This window comes from Coffea arabica, chromosome 1c (assembly GCF_036785885.1).
Source record: "Coffea arabica cultivar ET-39 chromosome 1c, Coffea Arabica ET-39 HiFi, whole genome shotgun sequence".
NCBI classification, from domain to species: domain Eukaryota; kingdom Viridiplantae; phylum Streptophyta; class Magnoliopsida; order Gentianales; family Rubiaceae; genus Coffea; species Coffea arabica.
The window spans coordinates 49,385,958-49,406,045 of NC_092310.1; positions in this window are offsets into that span (position 1 = coordinate 49,385,958).

Sequence of the window (20,088 nt, forward strand, 5' to 3'; positions counted from 1 at the left end):
TAAGTACCCCTAAGTATTATAATTGTCAATATAAAATTATTTTATGAAAAAGATTTAAAAAATTAAAGTTTGCTTCAGTAATAAAAATTTTATTTGAAATATATGATCATAAATATTATGTATTTTTTGATTGCACACACATTGGGTGTGCATTGAGCACTACCATAAAGAAACTGTGGATCTGTTGTTAATACTTGAATAAAGAAATTTTTGATGCCACTCCAAATTGGGTGATGGGTGGCTTCCTAATTTGTTTCTTTCTTTTTGTTCTATGGTGTTGCGTTAGATTCTAGAAATCGGGATTTTTCTTTTTAAATTTGAGTTTTCTATTATATACCTTTCTTGTAAACAAAGAAGTTGCTATAGATGTTCATGAGTTTGGTAGTTTCTTTTTTCCTTTGTTATTGTATTTTTTTCCCCTTTAGGACTTTTTGAATTTGATGATATAAAGAAAGAATGTCTATGGTTAACCCTATTCGTATTAAGTTTTGGCTATTTTAGCCTTGGTTTCTCTTCTGCTGAATCTCTTCATTGTTAGGAGATTTGGATCAAAATAATTAATTACGTTGAGCTAAATTATAAAGCTTTGATTGATATCTATAATCATGATTGATCTCCATAATCATGATCATGATTTTCAACCAATCTAGAATTGTCAATGACCTGATTTGGGGAATTATCATGGTCATAACTTCAATCAATCTAGCATCTTTAATCACTTGATTTGAGGAGAGATTATTAGGCTCCTGATTAGAGCATTTATTATTGAACTCAGCGTTTTCATTTAATTCCACAAGAAAAGTTTAATTTGAGGATACTAACTGATCTAGCATCAACTAAAGTTGAAGTTATAAGGATCACATTCGATACTAGAGCGAAAAATATAGATAATTCTGATTGGATACATGTTCCAATTTGTATAAAAAAAAAACCTGTTAATTTCATGTCAGAGTGCCTAATGTCATGTTCATCAACTTGTCTCCAAGACTTCCGGCGAATGATTCAGTAGCCAAATCAAACTCCCCGTTTGCATCATAAAACAATTCGTCACTGTTTCTCGGACTGCTTCCTCCTCAAAATCTGGATGGGCCACTATATTCTCACTGTTGCAAGAAGTCTTTGATTTGAGCTGATAAATTGGGATCGGACTTCAGCCATCTTGACGACAGAAAGCTGGAAAGGCAGAATGTTATGGCCTGCATTATACATTTGTTCCCTCATGGAACAAGCAAAGTCGGAAATTTTCATGCACAGATTATCTACATTCTTCAGTAGCTTATATATATTCGCCATCTATATGCCTTTGTCTCCAGGTGACTTGGTTCAATTCAAAGGGAACAAACATCTGATCAAGCAGATTCAATACGGTTTCTCTGGCAAATTGTGGTGAAGTTAGTTTGTAGCATGGTGCGGACAAAAGGTTTTGAGAGATACAGGATTTAGTCAGGCCTGAAAAAGTTTCTTGGTTGCTGCAAAAGTTTTCAGGGTAAGCGAAAACGTTAGTACTGATCAAGATCGAACATACGTTGTAAGAGCGTTGGATTGTTTCTTGGAAATTCGAGTTGGGATGCTACTACTGATACATGGTACTGATGGTGGGAATTGGATGGAGGCAACGGATTTGATGGAGACATCTCGGAGGACTTGAAAGAACAGGTTGATTGAAGATCAGTGAATATTCTTGAGAAAAATTAAGGGGCTGTGAATATTGAGAATTTGTTCTGTTTGTGAGGTGGCTCTGGACCAATAAATCGAAGACAAAATTTGATCCTACTCCAAGATGGATTATGAGTTTGTAATCTTGAATCCGATTGTTTCTTTCTTTTTCTTCTTGTTTAATATGCATGGTATTATGTTAGGCAATTCGGATTTGCTCTTTTTTTTTATTTTTTTATTTTTAAACTGAATAATTTAGCATACCCATTGAGTTTTTGGGATTTTTTTTAAAAATATATTATTTTTGACAGTTAAATAGCTAGTCCTACTCCTATGTGGTTTTGGCTACTGCCCTTTTCTGTTTCTGCTATGCACAGCAAAGTGTCAATGAGTTTGGAGAAGCAACCCTGCTGCAATTAATTTTTAGCACAAACAAACTTTGCAATCATATATGCTAATAATATATAATAAATCTTGACTAGACACAAGGATATTCAGAACGACACAAGGGGCACATATGACTCTCTTGTAGCCAGTAGCCACTTCCGAATGCAGTCTCCATGGAAGACATGATAGCAATGCAGACGAGTGACCTCTGATCCCAGAACCAGGTCTTCCAAGCAAATTGGACAGGACTTGTTTGAACCATCTTCTTCTAGCCTGACCACCTCCAGTTTTCTGATGCATGATGGACTTGTTGCTCTAAACCTTGCGCTTGTTTCGTACGTTAATTCTTCAATCGTTCGCGGCCTGCTGATTGCTTCTTTGTAGTCCTTCTCGAAATTGGGATCATTCTTCTTCTTGTCATCATACCAAGAATTCCATTCCTTGATCTCACCATCTGAGACTTCAGCTTCTTTTCTGATAGCTAATGTAAAAGGCGGAATATTGTAGCTTGCAGGATCGATACTGCTTAATTCTTCCCACATCCAACATGCAAACTCATAAGCAAAAGTAGCTGTTCGTTCGATATCTATTTCGAATGGAATTAAGGTTTCATCACTAGTAAGCGCGTATATCACTCTTTCTGTGAAGACTGATTCCGAGGCTAAATAGTGCAGTGGAATATCAAGCTGTTCCTCACGGTAAAGGCCTTGCATGCTTCTTTCATTAGCCGACTTGTAGTCAATGGAGGTGATAATCTTGATTGAGTATAAATGAAACGAAAGACATGGATTGTAATCAGGGGGATCTGCAGCAGCCTTCTTTATTACTTTATATTCATGAAGAGAATTGACCGGCGGCAACCAACCCGGTGGTGACATATTGAATGTTTTCGAGAAAAGATGGAGAAAATCTTAGAAGAAAGCAAGAAAGATATCTCTGGGAGGGTGAGGTTTCTTGATTTTTTTTTTTTTGGATTGACGAGCTTTGATGTTTTCGACGATGATGATCTGTGTATCTATATATGCACAAGTCTCTAGCAAAGGTTTTGTCACTCCTAATTCGTTTTGGAGATGGAACTTTAGTAAAGGCAATAGTTGAACAACTTTGGTTCTTGGAACATGAATCCTATTATTATTATTATTTGTTAATACTATTATTATTATTATTACTATTATTACTTTTAGTATTATTAATGTTATTATTATTAGTATTACTATTATTATTATTATTACTACTACTTCTATCTTTATTATTATTACTACTACTACTAGTATTACTATTATAATTACTACTACTACTACTATAATTACTACTACTAATAATTACTACTACTATAATTACTACTACTATTATTATTACTATAATAATTGCTACTACTACTAATACTAATATGACATTAGTTCTGTTTTTGTGATGGGATGGTTCTTTTGAATTTAGCTCAATTAATTAAAACACCAATTAAGCATGCCCCCACAAATATGTTTGTGGCTTAAGCTGAAGGTGTTAAGAGTAAAATACATGCAAGAATTCGATTATCATTAGTAAATACCCCTTAAATCTTTGATTTATTTAAAATTGTTTCGGTTTTCCGTCCTACTATTATTTTCATATGTTTGATCTTCACGTTCAGTTGATTGTGATGCTATCACTTGTATAACGTATTGATCATGTTTATTCAATGGTGGCGACTAAATTGGTGACTCCATTGTTTAGACCTTGATCAATTTGAAAGTGAAAAATGAATTTTCAAGGATTATGAACAATTTGGAAAGGGGAGAGAAAAGGAAAAACTAGTATGTAAATCTTGGGGCTTGCTGAAAATGTAAACGAAAGCGAAAAAGGTATGCAATTTTGAAATCTTTTCCAAATGTGATTGCCCATTGAGCACTATATTTCAGGTGTCATAGTTTTGAAAATATAAGATTAAATAGGGAAAGTATCTAAATGTAATAGAGGATAATAATTGTTAGCATGCGTATATACATGATATATTAGGTGCATTAATGAGTGCCAAACAGGCATCTATTATAAAAACTCATGGAATCTATGGGATTTCTTCTTTTTTTTTTTTCTTGGAGAAAATAGAGGAATTGTCCGGATAGTTTATTATTTGCACAAATTTATTTGCTTGTATTATAAACATATTTTTTTTTTCAAAAAATTATCTCAAATAATCTCCTGTCTAAACACACTCGGAGTTAGGAGTTCACTGTCAACAAGGCTAACACAGTTTTTTCAATGCCAGCCATCGTATTCAATTAAGGAAAGTTTTATATTTACCTTTTATCTCTTGATTTGCCTTTTTCGTCTCTGGATTTTGTTCGTGTTTTATTTCGAGAAATTGCTCCTCCAATCCATGTATCCAATTAATTTCGCACTTAGCTGACTTTCCTTTCCATCAGCTGTTAAATCTTGATTTTCTTGATATTTTTTTTTCACTGCAACAACCAACTTTGACTAGACAAAATCAGCAAGTTTGTTGACCCCAAAATGAAAGTAGAACCATTACTACATGTTCTCTTCGAGCGTGTGATGATGCATTCACATAATCTTTACAGGAAAGAAAACAGAGAAACTGGAGATTCTGAAGGAAGTTGATGTGGTTTTCAAGCAACTGGAATTTACAAGTGCATATATGCTAAAGGTTTTATGAACCAAAATATGATTCATTAAGCTAATAGGACACCATTGGTTTGAAATTTTGTACGGTTCTGAAGTTCGGGAGTGAATTGAAAAGTCAGACCATTACCAGAAACTACCAAAGATTTGGATTGGGTCTCAATGAGTCGCAAAAATTACATGCCCGCCCATCATCTAGTTGAAGTGCTTCAGCTTTGGCTTCATCAAATTGAATCCAGTCATTCTTATGAAAAGTTGTCATTGTAAAATTTGAGTTCAGTCTCGTAGCCTCGAACTCAAGTTTGAGCATAGTCAAGCTCAACTTTAAACCTAATCGAGTTTAAATTAAAGTAAACAAATAATTGTTATGTTTCTTAGAATAAATAAAATCACCTTGTAAATAATAAAAAAAAATATGGGGACATATATGTAATTATTATTAGTGTAGACACCAAAATTTTTATAAATCATTTTATTATTTTTTTTATAAGAAAATAATTTTATCTCATTTGATTTTTATTTGATTGGTTTTGTAGGAAAATCAAAGAAAGAAAACAAAAATATAATAAAAATGAAAATTGCAGTTTTTCAAAAAAAAAAAAAGATTCCTTGTGTACGTGCGCATTACTTTCCTCGTGCGTACTAGAAACCAGCAGCGGGAGTACAAGGTAGCAGCCGGGTTTGAAGGATCCAAATCCTTTTTTGGCTTCGAATTTTTCTTGTTTTCCAAGCTTGATTTCTACAAGACACATCACCATCAGATTTTTATCAAAACCAGCGTCAAGAAAGGATCGAAGGAACTCAAGAACATCGGCAACCATATTTGTGACTCCATTTTTTGGACTCAGATTAATTTGGAAGTGAAAAACAATCTTTGAAGGGCTATGAACAATTAGGGAAAAAATTGCTAGTATGGAAATTACTGGGGCTAGCTGAAATTATATCAAAAGGGAGAAGGGTGTAGAATCTTGAAATCTTTTCTAGATGTGATTAGGATTTGAGTTTATTAAATGACAAGAATGGAATTTATTGGATTTCTTTGTTTCTTGGATAAAATGGTGTAAGTAGTTTGCTTGCATGACAAGGCTAACACACTCACTTATATTGTTATTAATTTGCACTATCTTTTATCTTATTAACAATATTAGTAATTGTGACAATATAAATCAAGGACAACATATAAAAGAGAGTGTAGTAGTCCAATCAATGATAACTTTAATAAAATTAATAGTATGTAGAACCCTATAAATCAATAATAATGTGTTAAAAGTGGTCAAAATGGGCCAAGAAATCGCAACTATAACAAAACAATAAATTGTCATTAATTTACACTATCTTTTATGTTGTTAACAATATTAGTAATTGTAACCGTACAAGTCAATGACAGTACGTTGAGAGTGGTCAAAAAGAGTCAAGAAATTGCAAATAGAACAACACGATACATTGTCATTAATTTGTATATTCTCTTGTTTTATTAATTTTACTAATATTGTCATTGATTGAACATAAATGAAATAAACTTGAGATTTAGGGTACAAAGTGTCTAAAATTGAGAGTTTAGGATGGAAGTCAAAAAGTAGCATTACAGGCTTGAGTCTAGAGGTATGGGAGTTAATCCCATTATTAAGTTGTAATTATTTAATGGCACTTTTAGCCTTTTTTTTTTTTTTTTCAGTTGGGGGTGTCCGGGCCTACACCCGACTAGTCCCCCAACCCCGAGGAGAGCGGGCCCCACCGATCCCCAGGAAGATACCCCGGTTGCTCAAGCTCAGGGTCGAACCCCAGACCTGTCTCACCTAAAGAGGCTACACAGGCCATCCGAGCTAACTGAGGGGGGCGCACTTTTAGCCTTTAGATATTAAGCATATTTTTCGTTGAGAAAACCTATTCCGATTTTGATTAATAGAACCTATCTATATATACACATGATAATGACAGTTGGCAGTCTGCGTCTTGATTGTGATTTGTGAAGATAAGGGTTAAAGAGTGAGATTCTGGGTAAAGAAAGAAAGAAAGGAGTGTTGCCTCCGTTTCTCAGAAGTATTTGTTTCTGCCGCCAGAGAGAGAGCCAACCGCCCCGTCAGCCGTATTTTCAAGGGCGATTTAAGGCGGAGGCACTGGGGGCGGGCACGGCCCCACTACCCTTTAAATTCCTATAATACTTATACAACTAGTGGGAATACTCGTACTACGCACGGTGCTGATATTATTGGAAAAACTAAAAATAAAAGGGTGAGCAAATAAAGGTGAAAAAATTGCAGCAACAAAATTAAAATGTAATATCTGTTTAACAATAACTTGAAATATGATAGAATGTGTATATCATTCAAGAATTGTTTTTTTTCGGAAGATGAATTCTGAAAAAATAATAAAAATTTATATTAAAAAAGGAATGATATATTTCTACAAATGAATGTAATTGAATATTGTTAAAATGAAATACTTACAAATACTAAGCATTCGATTTGATAATCTTGTTTGAAGGTGCGAACACTCTTTACACCAATCCACTTTTAATACGAGAGTCAAAATTGATGATTTAATTAACTCTGTTGAATTTTGTGGAGTGCGTACTATAAATGAAAATGCATGATTTTTGCATGAATTAATTCATTGGCTAAACAACCTATCACCATTTTCCTAATAATTAAGAATGTACGAAATTAGTGTATTTTTTTACATAGTTTATAAATAGTACTATAAAAAATAAATATATATTAAGAAATTCTACCTTCCTTTATAATTTTTTGAGATAAGAAGCATCACAACCATATACGAATCGTGCATGTCTGTCTTGTAGATTAAGATGCATGTTACCACTGGAATTTTTGATTTGTATGTTAACATTATACCTGTTTGACAAATAAAATATTATATACAATACAGAAAATATATATTGAAAAAAAGTATAGACATATTATAGTATTGGAAATAATCGAAAATAATAAAAAATATTACAGTATTGGGAATAATATTTGAAATTACAATGTAAATGCCAATATTTAAAGAATACACAGTACCGGAATTTTTAATTTGATGCGAACGACATTTTAATCGGTGTAGCCTGGATTTTGTCCTTCGAATTTGATTTGAGATTTCTCTTTCGTCAGCGCAAAATTGTTGAAGTTTTTCCAACTAGTGTGTGGTTGCGGTGTACGTTTCGTTTTCTAAGCAAATGTTTCCTCCGTTGCAATCTTGCGAGTTTGAAAATTAGTTGCTGTTGAAATGCTTGTGGGCTGGCATATTCCACGGTGAAATTAAGTTAAAAACTAAGATCTAGCTTTGTTCTTGCGGGTTGATCTGAATAAAGGCCTGTTTTACTTTGACAATAGTTATAGACCTGTTCCGCTTGTTCAACAGCATGTTGGAATCTCAGTAGAAAACCCTCTGCAGAGATTTCAGTTGATGGATGATGTGTGCTATGAGAAAGTAATGAGTGTTGCTGGAAAGCATCAGGTTCTTATTTTTGTGCACTCTGGGACAGAAACTGCCAAGACAGCCCATGCACTACGTGATGGTGCACTTGCTAATGATACTATTGGTAAATTCTTAAAAGAGGATAGTGTAAGCCGTGCAATTCTGCAGAGTCACACAGAGCTTGTAGAGAGCAATGATCTCAAGGAATTGCTACCCTATGGTTTTACAATTCATCATGCTGAGATGGTCACAGCTGATCGTCGAATTGTTCAGGATCTGTTTTCTGATGGGCAGATACAAGTGTTGGTTTCCACAGCAACTCTTGCTTGGGGTGTCAATTTACCAGCTCATACTGTGATTATTAAAGGCACCCAGAGATACAATCCTGAAAAAGGAGCATGGACTGAACTAAGTCATGTTGATGTAATGCAGATGCTTGGCCGTGCCGGAAGGCCTCAACATGACAGTTGTGGTGAAGAAGTTATCATTACTGGACATAGTGGTCTTCCATATTATGTGTCTGTGATGAATCAGCAGCTTCCCATTGAAAGCCACTTTGTATCGAAATTGGCTGATCGGTTGAATGAGGAAATAGTCCTTGGAAGCGTTCAGAATGCAAAAGAAGCTTGCATTTGGCTTGGTTATACTTGTATGTTTATACGCATGCTTCGGAATCCTACACTTTATGGTTTAGCTGCTGATGTTTTAGCTGTAGATAGTCGGTTGGAGAAAAGGAGAGCTGATCTGGTAAAATTTCTGCACATGCCTCGTATATTTATTCAACTGATTTTGTGCACTTCATAGTAGCCCCCTCCCTTTCCCCATTTTAACTTCCCTTTTTGGTTAATCTGCTTTACATAACTCTAAACTCTGTTAGAGCCTGCTTTCATGGAGCTGAATGTTGTCTAAAACTGTTTCTTTTTCTTTTCATTTTTGAAATTGAAAAGTTTTAATTTCCTGTGAGGATCAATAACGAGTTCTATTTCTGTAAGATAAATAGAGCTGTGGTTTTAGTGTCCACATATTTATGAGTTTGCTGTGTGCATTTGTCTTATTCCTTTTTTGGGATTTTTTTTTGTTAGGGGGGGGGCTTTGAATTAGTGTTTTGTTGCCTTGAATTGTATTATCGTTGTTATTTGGCAGTTGTAGCATCCTGTAGTCAAACCCAGTATACATTTGGAATGCCCTGTAGCTTTACCTTCTTGAATGCCTTATGCATATCTGCTTTCCTGACTTTGTTCTCATGGCGCAGGTTCATTCAGCAGCGACATTGTTGGAAAAGAATAGCTTTATAAAATATGACAGAAAAAGTGGACATTTCCAGGTCACTGATTTGGGACGCATTGCAGCTCTTACTGTATAATTCTCTGGATAGTTTCTACATGCAATGAACACTTGGAAAATGAACTATGACCTCTTTTCACAGGAGAGAGGAGAGCTGATCAGTTTCTCCAAGAAGGGGAGAAGTTTGCACGAGTTCATACATCCGTTCCCTGAGTTTAAGCTAGTTGCTTATGTTCAAACATGTGCTCATCCTGTTTTGGGATCAAAATCACCATGGCACCAGATTTCCAGTGGGGTGACAGAGTACATGAATTTGTATATTTTGGATAACTGTGGAATTTAATGACGGAAAAATATGTTGTCCCTCGTGATTTCTTGCTAAAGCTTCAATATATTTGCAAGGATCACACTTTGGATTTTACAGACTCAATAGATATGATCCAGTGCCTTGGTACTTTTTTTTTTTTTGTCACGCCACCATATAAATGGCTTTAGTATTTTTTTTGTGTCGCGCCATGTAGATGGCTTGGGTCATAGACTATTTCATCCATTTCTTTCAGGCGCCTGATTCTGCCAGCCAGAGGAGTCCTCTCCTCCTATTATACTTGCTATCCTTGCTGCGACAGCATCGAGAAACCCAGCTTATGAAGCTCTCTGTCAACAGTTCAGTACCAAGGTTTTGTGTTTAATATTGGGAAGTGTTATTTGCACTTCTATTTTTGTCAATCACGCATCTACTGTCGTTTCAATTATGTTATAGTTTTCAATTTTTGGAGTATATGATAAAATAAATAGTGGAAGTGTAAATAATAAAAAATTAGAGTGTAGATAACATTTTCTTCAGTATATTGTCACAATGATAAGTAGTATCTTTTCATTTTTTTTTATCTTTTGGTGTTTGATCCTAAACGGCATGGCATGCCTTTTAAGCAAAATAAGCATTGGAAACGTATTGTCACATTCAAAACATTGACAACGCCTGAAACGTATTGTCCATCTACGGAAATTTGTTCTAGTGAAATAGTTATTATGCTGCTGCAACATTTTTTCATTTTAACGGGACTGAAGTTATACGCTGAATTGTCAGGTAATTCGTGGTACCAATCTGAATAAAACAGTACAATCCATCCACATTGCGTATTTGCATTACGGTTACAATCATATTGTGGGAAAGTTCTATGATCCTTTTTGAGTATCATTGTATCTCTGACTAAATATAATAATTTAAAATTTAAATCTCTAATAATATTTAATTTAAAGTTTAATAGCACTTTTTTTTCACCATCTAACGGTAAATTTCACTTGTAAGGATGATATTCAAGAAAGAATTGTGCGTTCCCTGCTCATAGTTACTTTTAAGATGTAATTGAATCGTATTAATTTCAAAAACCTCCTTCGTTCGGCTTATTTTTTGCTTGATGGTAGTAGATGAATAATTTTTAAAGATCCCTAATGGTTCTTTTTGTCATGATTTTTTGAATAAAAAAAAAGGACCCCCATAATTTGTTTGTACTACCAAACAAATGCCTACCTGACAATTTTATTATTAATAGGCAGCAAGAAATCAACTTAGTGGGAGTAGCTCTAGGATTTGACAAAAAATTTGCATTTAGTTTTACCATATATAGCTTGAGTAATACCACGAGTCAGTTTGCATCATTTTTGGCTTATCCTATACAAAATAGAGAGGCAATCTCGAGAGAATTTACAGAAGGATTATTTTCTTATACAACTAATTTTGTACCTGTTCGTTGAATGGGAATCGTCGAAAAATAATAAACTATTTAGTCAATTTTATAAAAATGACGATATAAAATACAAACTTAATGTATAATCTATTATAACCTGTCTTAAGTATATTACTATTTGCGCATTGTAATATAAAGTATTCTTATAATATAAATTTGAACATCTAATTCAGTGAATAATAATTCAAAAATGGAAAAAATAACATTCAATAATTCCATAATATTCAAAAACTTGAAAATAAATAAAAAGTGCAGTAAATAGTATCAAATATTATTCTACTCTTCAGAAATTACTTATTTTTCTACTCCTTGTAGTGATAACAGTTCTTAATTACTTCGGTTCCCTATGTAGTACACAAATTATTGGCATGAATTTGGAGATATATTTGAAAGAGATATTTATGTCTCTTTTATTTATATCGCGTTACTTTCCAGTTCCTTTTTTTTTGTTGTTTTTCCTAAAGGCAAATTAACAAACATCTTAGCATATGATCACAAAAATCAATTAACAAACATCTTAGCAAAAATCCAACAAAAATAACGATGAAAATACTTGTTTAAATCCTATGTCTTCATACAAAACAAACAGAAAATAAAACTCAAAAAACAAAATTCAAGATATGTTACTAAACTCTTACAATTGAAAATCAATGTGTCTTTTTTTTAAAAAAAAAAAATTGTGTATTGAAGGAAGACGGACCTAATAATCAAGAGGAGTGAAAACCCAAAATTGATGCTTTAATGTGCCAACCGTTTGCACTGAAAATACCTAATCATGAATTTGATGCTTGAAGTTCATATATTAGAGGCTACATGTATTGTAGGCATAGGAAATAAAAATTGATAAGGATATAGAGAAATATTGATAAGAATATTAAAAGTAGGTTTATCTTGATTTAAGTTGCTTAAAATATGTAACTTTGGGTAGGAAATAAGAATCATATAATATTAAGAATTCTTATAGGAAATAAGAATTAATATACATCCAAACAAAAAGAGGCGCAAGCGGCTGCAAATATATAATTATGTCTTCATACAAAACAAACAAAAAATAAAACAAAAAAAAAAACAAATTCAAGATATGTTACTAAATTCTTACAATTGAAGATCAACATGTCTTTTAAAAAAAGTGTGTAGTGAAAGAAGATGTACCGATAATCAAGAGGAGTGGAAACCCAAAATCGATACTTTAATGTGCCAACCGCTTGCACTGAAAATACCTAACCACAAATTTGATGCTTGAAATTCATATATTAGAGGCTATATGTAGTATAGGCATAAGAAATAAGAATTGATAAGGATATAAAGAGATATTGATAAGAATATTAAAAGTAGTTTTATCTTGATTTAAGTTGTTTAAAGTACGCAACTTTGGGCAGGAAATAAGAATCATATAATATTAAAAATTCTTACAGGAAATAACAATTGATATACATCCAAACAAAAGGAGGAGCAAGCGGCCGCAAATATATGATTATGATAGAATGATAATGGGTCTCAAATATAGGATAAGATGCAAGGATGGTTTTATAAGTCATATTTGGATGATAAGGACGGTTTTATATTTGTAATTAAATTTAGATAGATATTGACAATTGATTACATGCTTATGAAAGGAGAGAGATGAGCTCCATATAGGGCGTAAAAAAAAGGTGAAAATCGTGAAATAAATGAACAAAGGCAAAAGAAGAGAGAAATAGAATGTGGTAGGTCATTTTATAGAGCGTGTTGAAACTACTTGCCGTATCGTTAAGCCATATAGAATAGAGAAAATATGAAGCGATAAGAATGAAAATACGACTTTATTATATATATATATATATGATGAAACTAGGGGTGTGCAAAATCTAAAAATTTCGATTTGCCGACCGAATTCAAATTGAATTCAGAATTTTAGAAATCGATAATTCGAAATTCGGCACTGAAATTGAAATTTTCAATTTCGAATTATGCGAATTGTTTGAATTCGGTAATGAAGTTTTTGAAATCGGAATTTTCGATTTCAATTTCATTTTATAATATATATTAATATTTATTTATTTATATATATATAATATTTTTATTGCAATTTTGTTTTATAATATGTATATTAATATATATATTAATATATATAATAATATTTTTTTTAATATAAAATTTATATTATATAACAATACATCTAACAAAAAAAAGGGAAAAAAGGTCTTCGAATTCGGTGAATTCGAAATCAAAATCGAAATCGGAACTGATGAATTCGAAATCGAATTCGATCAGTAATTTCTATGCCAAAATTTTGAAAAATTTTGAATTCAAACTTCTGAATTATCAAATTTGAATTTGATACATACCCCTAACGAAACAGTAGACATAAACAACACCAAAAATGCAATATTCTCTATGGCACAATCATTTAGAATCTGTGTGGGCCCATTGAAGATCTGTAAATGTCAAGTCCATATTTCATATACTGGCAATGCGGCGTTCTGATTGATTCTCAGCATAAAATTCTTGCCGGTTGAATGGATAATTTTTTAATTTTTTTCTTTTAGTCGTGGAGCAAACCTTTTTTTTTTAATGGGAAAAGAGTCCCAATAGCCATCTAACTATTAGCCAGGTGAACTTTTGACCCTCCAACAATTAAGAGTAAATTTTTGGCCCTCGATCTATCGAAAGTGCAAAATGTTGGACCTTCTATCAAGTTCAGTCGTTAAGATTGATAGAAACTAACGCCACATGAAACTTATGCTAAAATATGAAGGGCATTTTGGTCTGTTCAGCAATTTTCTGTTTGGTAAAAAGGGATTTCTTCCCCAACAAAAAGCTATAGGAAGAAAATCTCCCTGGCAGCTGAAGCTTTAGTATGATTTAAGCAAAGCTCTTCAGTATGATTTAAGCAAAGCTTCTCTGACATAAATTAAGCAATTCCCAATAGTAGGTTACTAAAGCTGCAAGCTTTAGATCTATGAACCTTTCATGCTCTTCCTTCATTGTCATGTGATTGAAAGTCATAAGAATTAAGACGGAATCACCCACACTTATGCAGCAGTTTAGCTAAAACTTCAAGGAACACCATCGTCACGCTATGTACTAGCTGCATTATTGTTGTTGTGAAGCATTTTCTTTGACATGAATTTCTTTGACATGATAGCAGAAGAGAGAAGCCAGAGATTGAATAGCTTAATTATTTCTTGAATTGACTTTGTGGGGGGGGGAGGGGAAGTGAGGAGGAGAAGTTGGGAAGGAGGAGGCAGCCCATGGTGGATTTGGTGGGGAAGGAGTGGAGGGAACGGGGCAGAGGCTAGAGAGAGCTTTTTGGAACCGGTAGATACCAGAAGATCAAGAAACCTTAACTTCAGCCAAAATCAACACCAACCCATCTCAGAAACAGATCCAATCCCTTCACTCGTCGACTCAAATCGCTCAAAATCAACCATTTCCTCTTGGTACCTGTAATTCCCCAGCGGAAGCTTCAAGAGATATGCACTGGTGATGATCGACGAATTGCAGGAGCTTCCAACCACTTGCGGTAGAGGGAGAGAGAATGGTAAAAGGCAACAATTAAGTTAAACTGATTTTTACTCCTTTTTACTTAGTGGATGACAACTTGAACTAAAATGCCCCTTGTATTTCAGCATGCATCTCACGTGATGTTGGTTTCCATTAGTTTTAACAGCTGAACTTGACAGAAAGTTTAACTTTTTGCACTTTCGATAGATCAAGGGTCAAAATTTGATTCTTAATTATTGGGGGATCAAAAGTTCACCTGACTAATAGTTAGAGGGCCATTGGGACTCTTTTTCCTTTTTTAATTTAATATGCGTGTGTGTGTGTGTGTGTGTGTTTTATTTTATTTTATTTTTTTTGGTTTCTTAGTTAAGTGTGATCATCTTATGGACGTTAGCTGGAACCCAAGACCATGTATCATACGGCATTCAATTCCTCAATGATCTTTCAGGGTAGATATATATTTTCTAACTCTCAATATTGGCCTAGCTGGAAACCAATACCTGGATGCATCTCCTCTGAATCTTTTGGGTTTTGGATGTCAAGACACCAAAAATGCTGTTACATGATCGGAAAAAAACAAATTTCTTATGGATATATACTTTTCTTATTTCTTCTCTAGCAATATTAAATTAGTGTTAGTTATCTATGAGGCAATGTTTTAAAACTCGGACCGTTAATTGAACTGGTGAAATGTTCGTATTAAAGTTCAACAGGTTGGACCCGTTCAATCGTGGTTCAATAAATTTTTTTAAAAAATAATTTATATAAATATATATATATATATGTACAAATAAGACATGCAATGAACCAATTTAAAACTTTATATGATGAAAAATTTAATATTTTTGAATAACTTGGATTTCAAAAATAAATTTTTTTAAATTATAAGTTGAAACAAATAAATTTCATCTCAATCTCAATTATATCTACCAAAAATAATCTTAAATCCAACCCAAAAATACCACAATATTTTGAAATTATTCAAAATTTACGTCGATGGGAATTTAGACACTGTGAGTTTAAATTTAAATTTACGTTTTTGGAATTTAGAGATTGCAATTAAAAAAAAGCAGTTTGGAGTCTAAAGGAAGTTAGGAGAATCAAAAATAGAAATGCAAATTTGATAAGAAACAAAAAATGAGATAAAAGTGAGTGGTTGTGGCATTTAATAATTAGTCTTTAGGATAAAAGAAAAATAATTCTTTTTTTAATTTTTTTTCAATTTAATGGATAAAAACAAAATTAAAAGATGGAAGAAAACATCAATAAATTAAAACTAAAGAGATTTGATTAAAAAGGGTGATGCGAACTCGAATTCCCAAACTCCCGCTCTTGAAAAAATGAATTGCATAGACAGTGGAAAAATATATTTTGATTAGGTTATAAAACAAAAGTTGATGGAAAAATCTCGACCTCTCTAAGCCTTGAAATTATGAATCTTGAATTTAATCTTGAAATTAGCGAATCCAGACTTGTTGGTTGAACGGTGCCACAATTCAATGTGGTTTTGAATTGATAAGTCAAAATTTGAACAAATGCGACATGACTTCGTATCAAGGAACAAGAAAGAGAGAACTCTCAAATTTTATTCATTATCTGACTTAACTATAAAAAACGTTGACACTTGAGACTTATTTATAGCCTTGTACAAGATTCAAAGACCTAAACCAACTTGAAAACAATTAACTACTTCACTAAAACTCTAACTCGACTGGAATCGGAAACTAACTAATTCAAATTGGTTTAACTATAGTCAACATGATCTTAACCTTTATTCCTCTTATTAATGACTAAAAAATGACTTGAGACTAATTCTAATTAACTAACAATTATTGTTAGAAACTTAATTAAATAAACAATAACAAGATATAAGCATGACACAGGTTCGGATTTTCAATGATTCTTGAGGCCGATTGCACCATCAACTAATGTTTTCGAAGGTTAGACGATTATGAATGAAAATTGAGAGTTTTCTTTTTCTTGTTCCTTGCGAACGTCCCTTGATACAAAGTGAGTCGAATCTCCTTTGTTCAATTTTGACTTATCAATTTAAGATCATATTGAATTGTGGCGCCATTCTACTAATACATCTTGGTTCGCTATCTTGTTGAGTTGTGGGTCATGATTAGATTCAAGATTTGCAATTTCGCGGGTTAGAGGGGTCAAGATTATTCCATCTTCTGTATCCATAATTTGGTCAAGATCGATCCTTTTATTTCCTGATCGGATCATTTCTTCAATAGTGGGAGTTTGGAGATTCGATTTTATATCAGTTGGTATCAGAATTTCGACTCTTGATCCAAGTTAATATTCTTTTCTTTTCTTGTTTTCTTTTATTCTTCTACCAAACCCTACCCAATTAAAAAAAAGAAAAAAAGTTATGTTCATTATTCTAGGATTTGAATCTCGTGTAATCATATTTGTTATCGTTTATTCAATTCTTATTTCTTGTTGAGTCATCTTCATTTATGGTTTATTGAGTCAAAAAAATTGGTACTGCAGCATCATACTATTCATCGGAGCAGTGTAGCATTTGTTACTATTCATCGAGACTGCAGCATCATTACTGTAGCGATACTGTTCATCATACTATAGCAGTTATTGTTCATCCAAAAAACATTTTCCCTATACCTTGTATTTGTCTCTTATTGTTCTTGAGTCTTATAGTTGGTTTGGATGTTTCTTGAAATTCTTGGATTGTACTGTTGTGATTCTTGAAATCCTAGTTTATCTTGTTGAACTTGAAATTCCAGCTATCCTTGTTTCTTAATTTGATCTGTGGAAAAAGAAAAACTAAGAGAAAAGAATCTGATATATGAAAAAAAAAAAGAAAGAAAAGAAAAAAGAAATAAGTTCGTGGACATATTATGGTCTTGAATTTGAAAACAAGAAAATAGTTTTGAATTTGAAAATCTAATTTAACTTGGATTGTTGCCAAAATCTAGTCACACAAATTCTTGTCCAATTTGGTTTGTTAAGCTGCTTGAATTACCCTTAGAAAAGTTTCTTAAAATATCAATTGCTTTTCAAAAATGAATCTAAAAATCAATCAAACTAAGTTTCCAAATTTCTGCCAAGTACAATTGGGTAGAGTGTCATCTAGGCTTCTAAATTTCTGCCGAATTGTGTCTTGTTGTTTCAGCTTCAAAGCTGATTTGTCCAGCCATATATTGTCCATTTTGAGTCGTGTTCCCGTAGTGTTTTGTTCCTATAATGTTTTGTCATAAATAATTTTCAGCTGCACTTGAATCAATTTTTCAGCTTTTCTCTTATATTGAGTCATGAAATCCAGCCGTGAATTACCTCTTATTTTAATTTCATGTCACATACCATCATGAGTTGAATTGTTAGTCATTCTTGATCAATTGTGACAAATTCATATTGTCTGAAGGGTGATGATCAATGATTTGAAAGAGTTGGTGAGATCAATAGAGCGTAAAACACTTGAGCGACACACAAATGACAAGTGTAAACACGTGAACTTGTGCGGTGAAGAAAATACCTTTTGTTTCACTAACTTTTGCAGGTTCCCTTATACATCACGTCGAATATGAGACGTCTAAAAGTTAGCTTGCAACATCGTCTTTCTGATTTTAAGGAAATCAAAGAAGTGGCATTACGTGGTATAGATGAGCAGTTGGATATCATCAAATCTTAGTTGCATGGTTGATTTTTCATTCATTGTGTTGTCAAAGATAAAATTTGTAATTTGGCCATTGATAGGAGTTGTAAGGCCAATCTTGTAAGTGCTATCGTAGTTGAGAAATTAAATCTTCTAACCATTGATCATCTTCAACCGTATAAGTTGCCGAGTGCTTTCATGCCAAGATTCAACTTGAAAGCTAGGAATCATCTCCAACAAGAGCACATTTACTTGCTTCAAGATTTATTGTGTTCTCAACAACCTCTGACAGGTGATCAAATAGATGCCTGTGACTAAATCCCTGCAAGTTATACTAATGTCCATATACAAATTTGGATTCTGAATTCCATACACAAATGTCCATATCAGATAATCTGTTGCATCCTACTTGTTTGTATCACCTCAACAACCACCTCAGGATTCAAGCTGTGTGCAGATAATGATGCGAATGGCTTTCAACTCCGAATGCTTCATATAGGAACTTCTTGCATCTCTTCAGAACTATCTCAAATAACACTTGCATAGACGCCCAGAGAAAGCAGACAAATAGAAGATATACACAATGTGACAAGACAATCAGCTAACTCATATAGATTTATTACTTATGACAAGAACAAACCTTGGGAATAGTGATCTTCCTCACTAGGTTCCTCAAGACTTTTTAATGGGAATACTGATGCGGTCCAGAAGCTTTGCCAATTTCATCTTCTCATCTTGCCTCATTGTTGTAAAATTTAGAATACCACAATTACAAACAGGCTGTACGTTGTGATGTTAAGAGGAAATATAGGACCTCGCACTCTTACTCAAAATCAATTTATTTTTAGACTTTTCACTCTCTTTTTCTTGCTCAATAGCTGACTCAACAATTGATTTTTCTCTCTTATTACTCTCAGCCTTTTTTTTCTTTTTCAACTCTCTCGAATTTTACTTCATCAATCAATATTCACTCAATTAGCTCTTTCTTCGCACTATAACACTCATGCTTATTATTCATATATGTTAGATCAATACAAAATTGCTTATAATCAAGTGATATAAGTGTAGAATGATGACCATTAAATACGAAGGAATACTTATCAGTACGTCCATCATATTTAACTTCTGACCTCAATATCCACGCTTTACCCAACAATACATGTGTCACTTGAATTGAGATTACATCACACAATACCGCATCCAAATACTTACCAATTTGAAAGGATACAAGTGTGTGCTTAGTAATCCAAATATCACAATGAGCAAGTATTAATGGTTTTTTGCAGGTTGAATGAAATGAAGTAAAGATGGTTTTGATATGCATCATTTCTAAACCTTTTAATAGATTGATGATTTTTGGAGGAGTTGTAAATTTCTACCATTAATCTATGGCAAAGTGTACTGCTTTCGTGAACAAGTTTCTAGATCTTCATGTTCTCATATTCTTCATTTTCCACAAGCAACAAAAACACAGAATTATTGCCTCTTTTTTTCCAGCCAGCTTCTGTATGCTTTACCCAAAATGTACAAATCTTCATCCGGAAAAGGAAATCCACAGCCACAACCCTGAAGTGAACGTTTGATAATGCACTTCGTATTATCGTCATCAACAAAATCCATGTGGAGTTGCTCAACTTCTTACACAACAATAATTGTTGAGACACCAAGCACCATAAAATCAACATATACCCTCAGCTCAACCGCTAGAACCAACAATCTCAAACTTTCAAAAAGTCTTACATCATTAGTACTATAACAGTGTCCAACGTAATGAAAATACTGTTGCCTATGAGAAGTTGAATTCCAGCCTTTTTCGCGCAAGTGATCGCAAAGTTCTGAAAAACGTTCAAGCTATGGATCATGTAATTT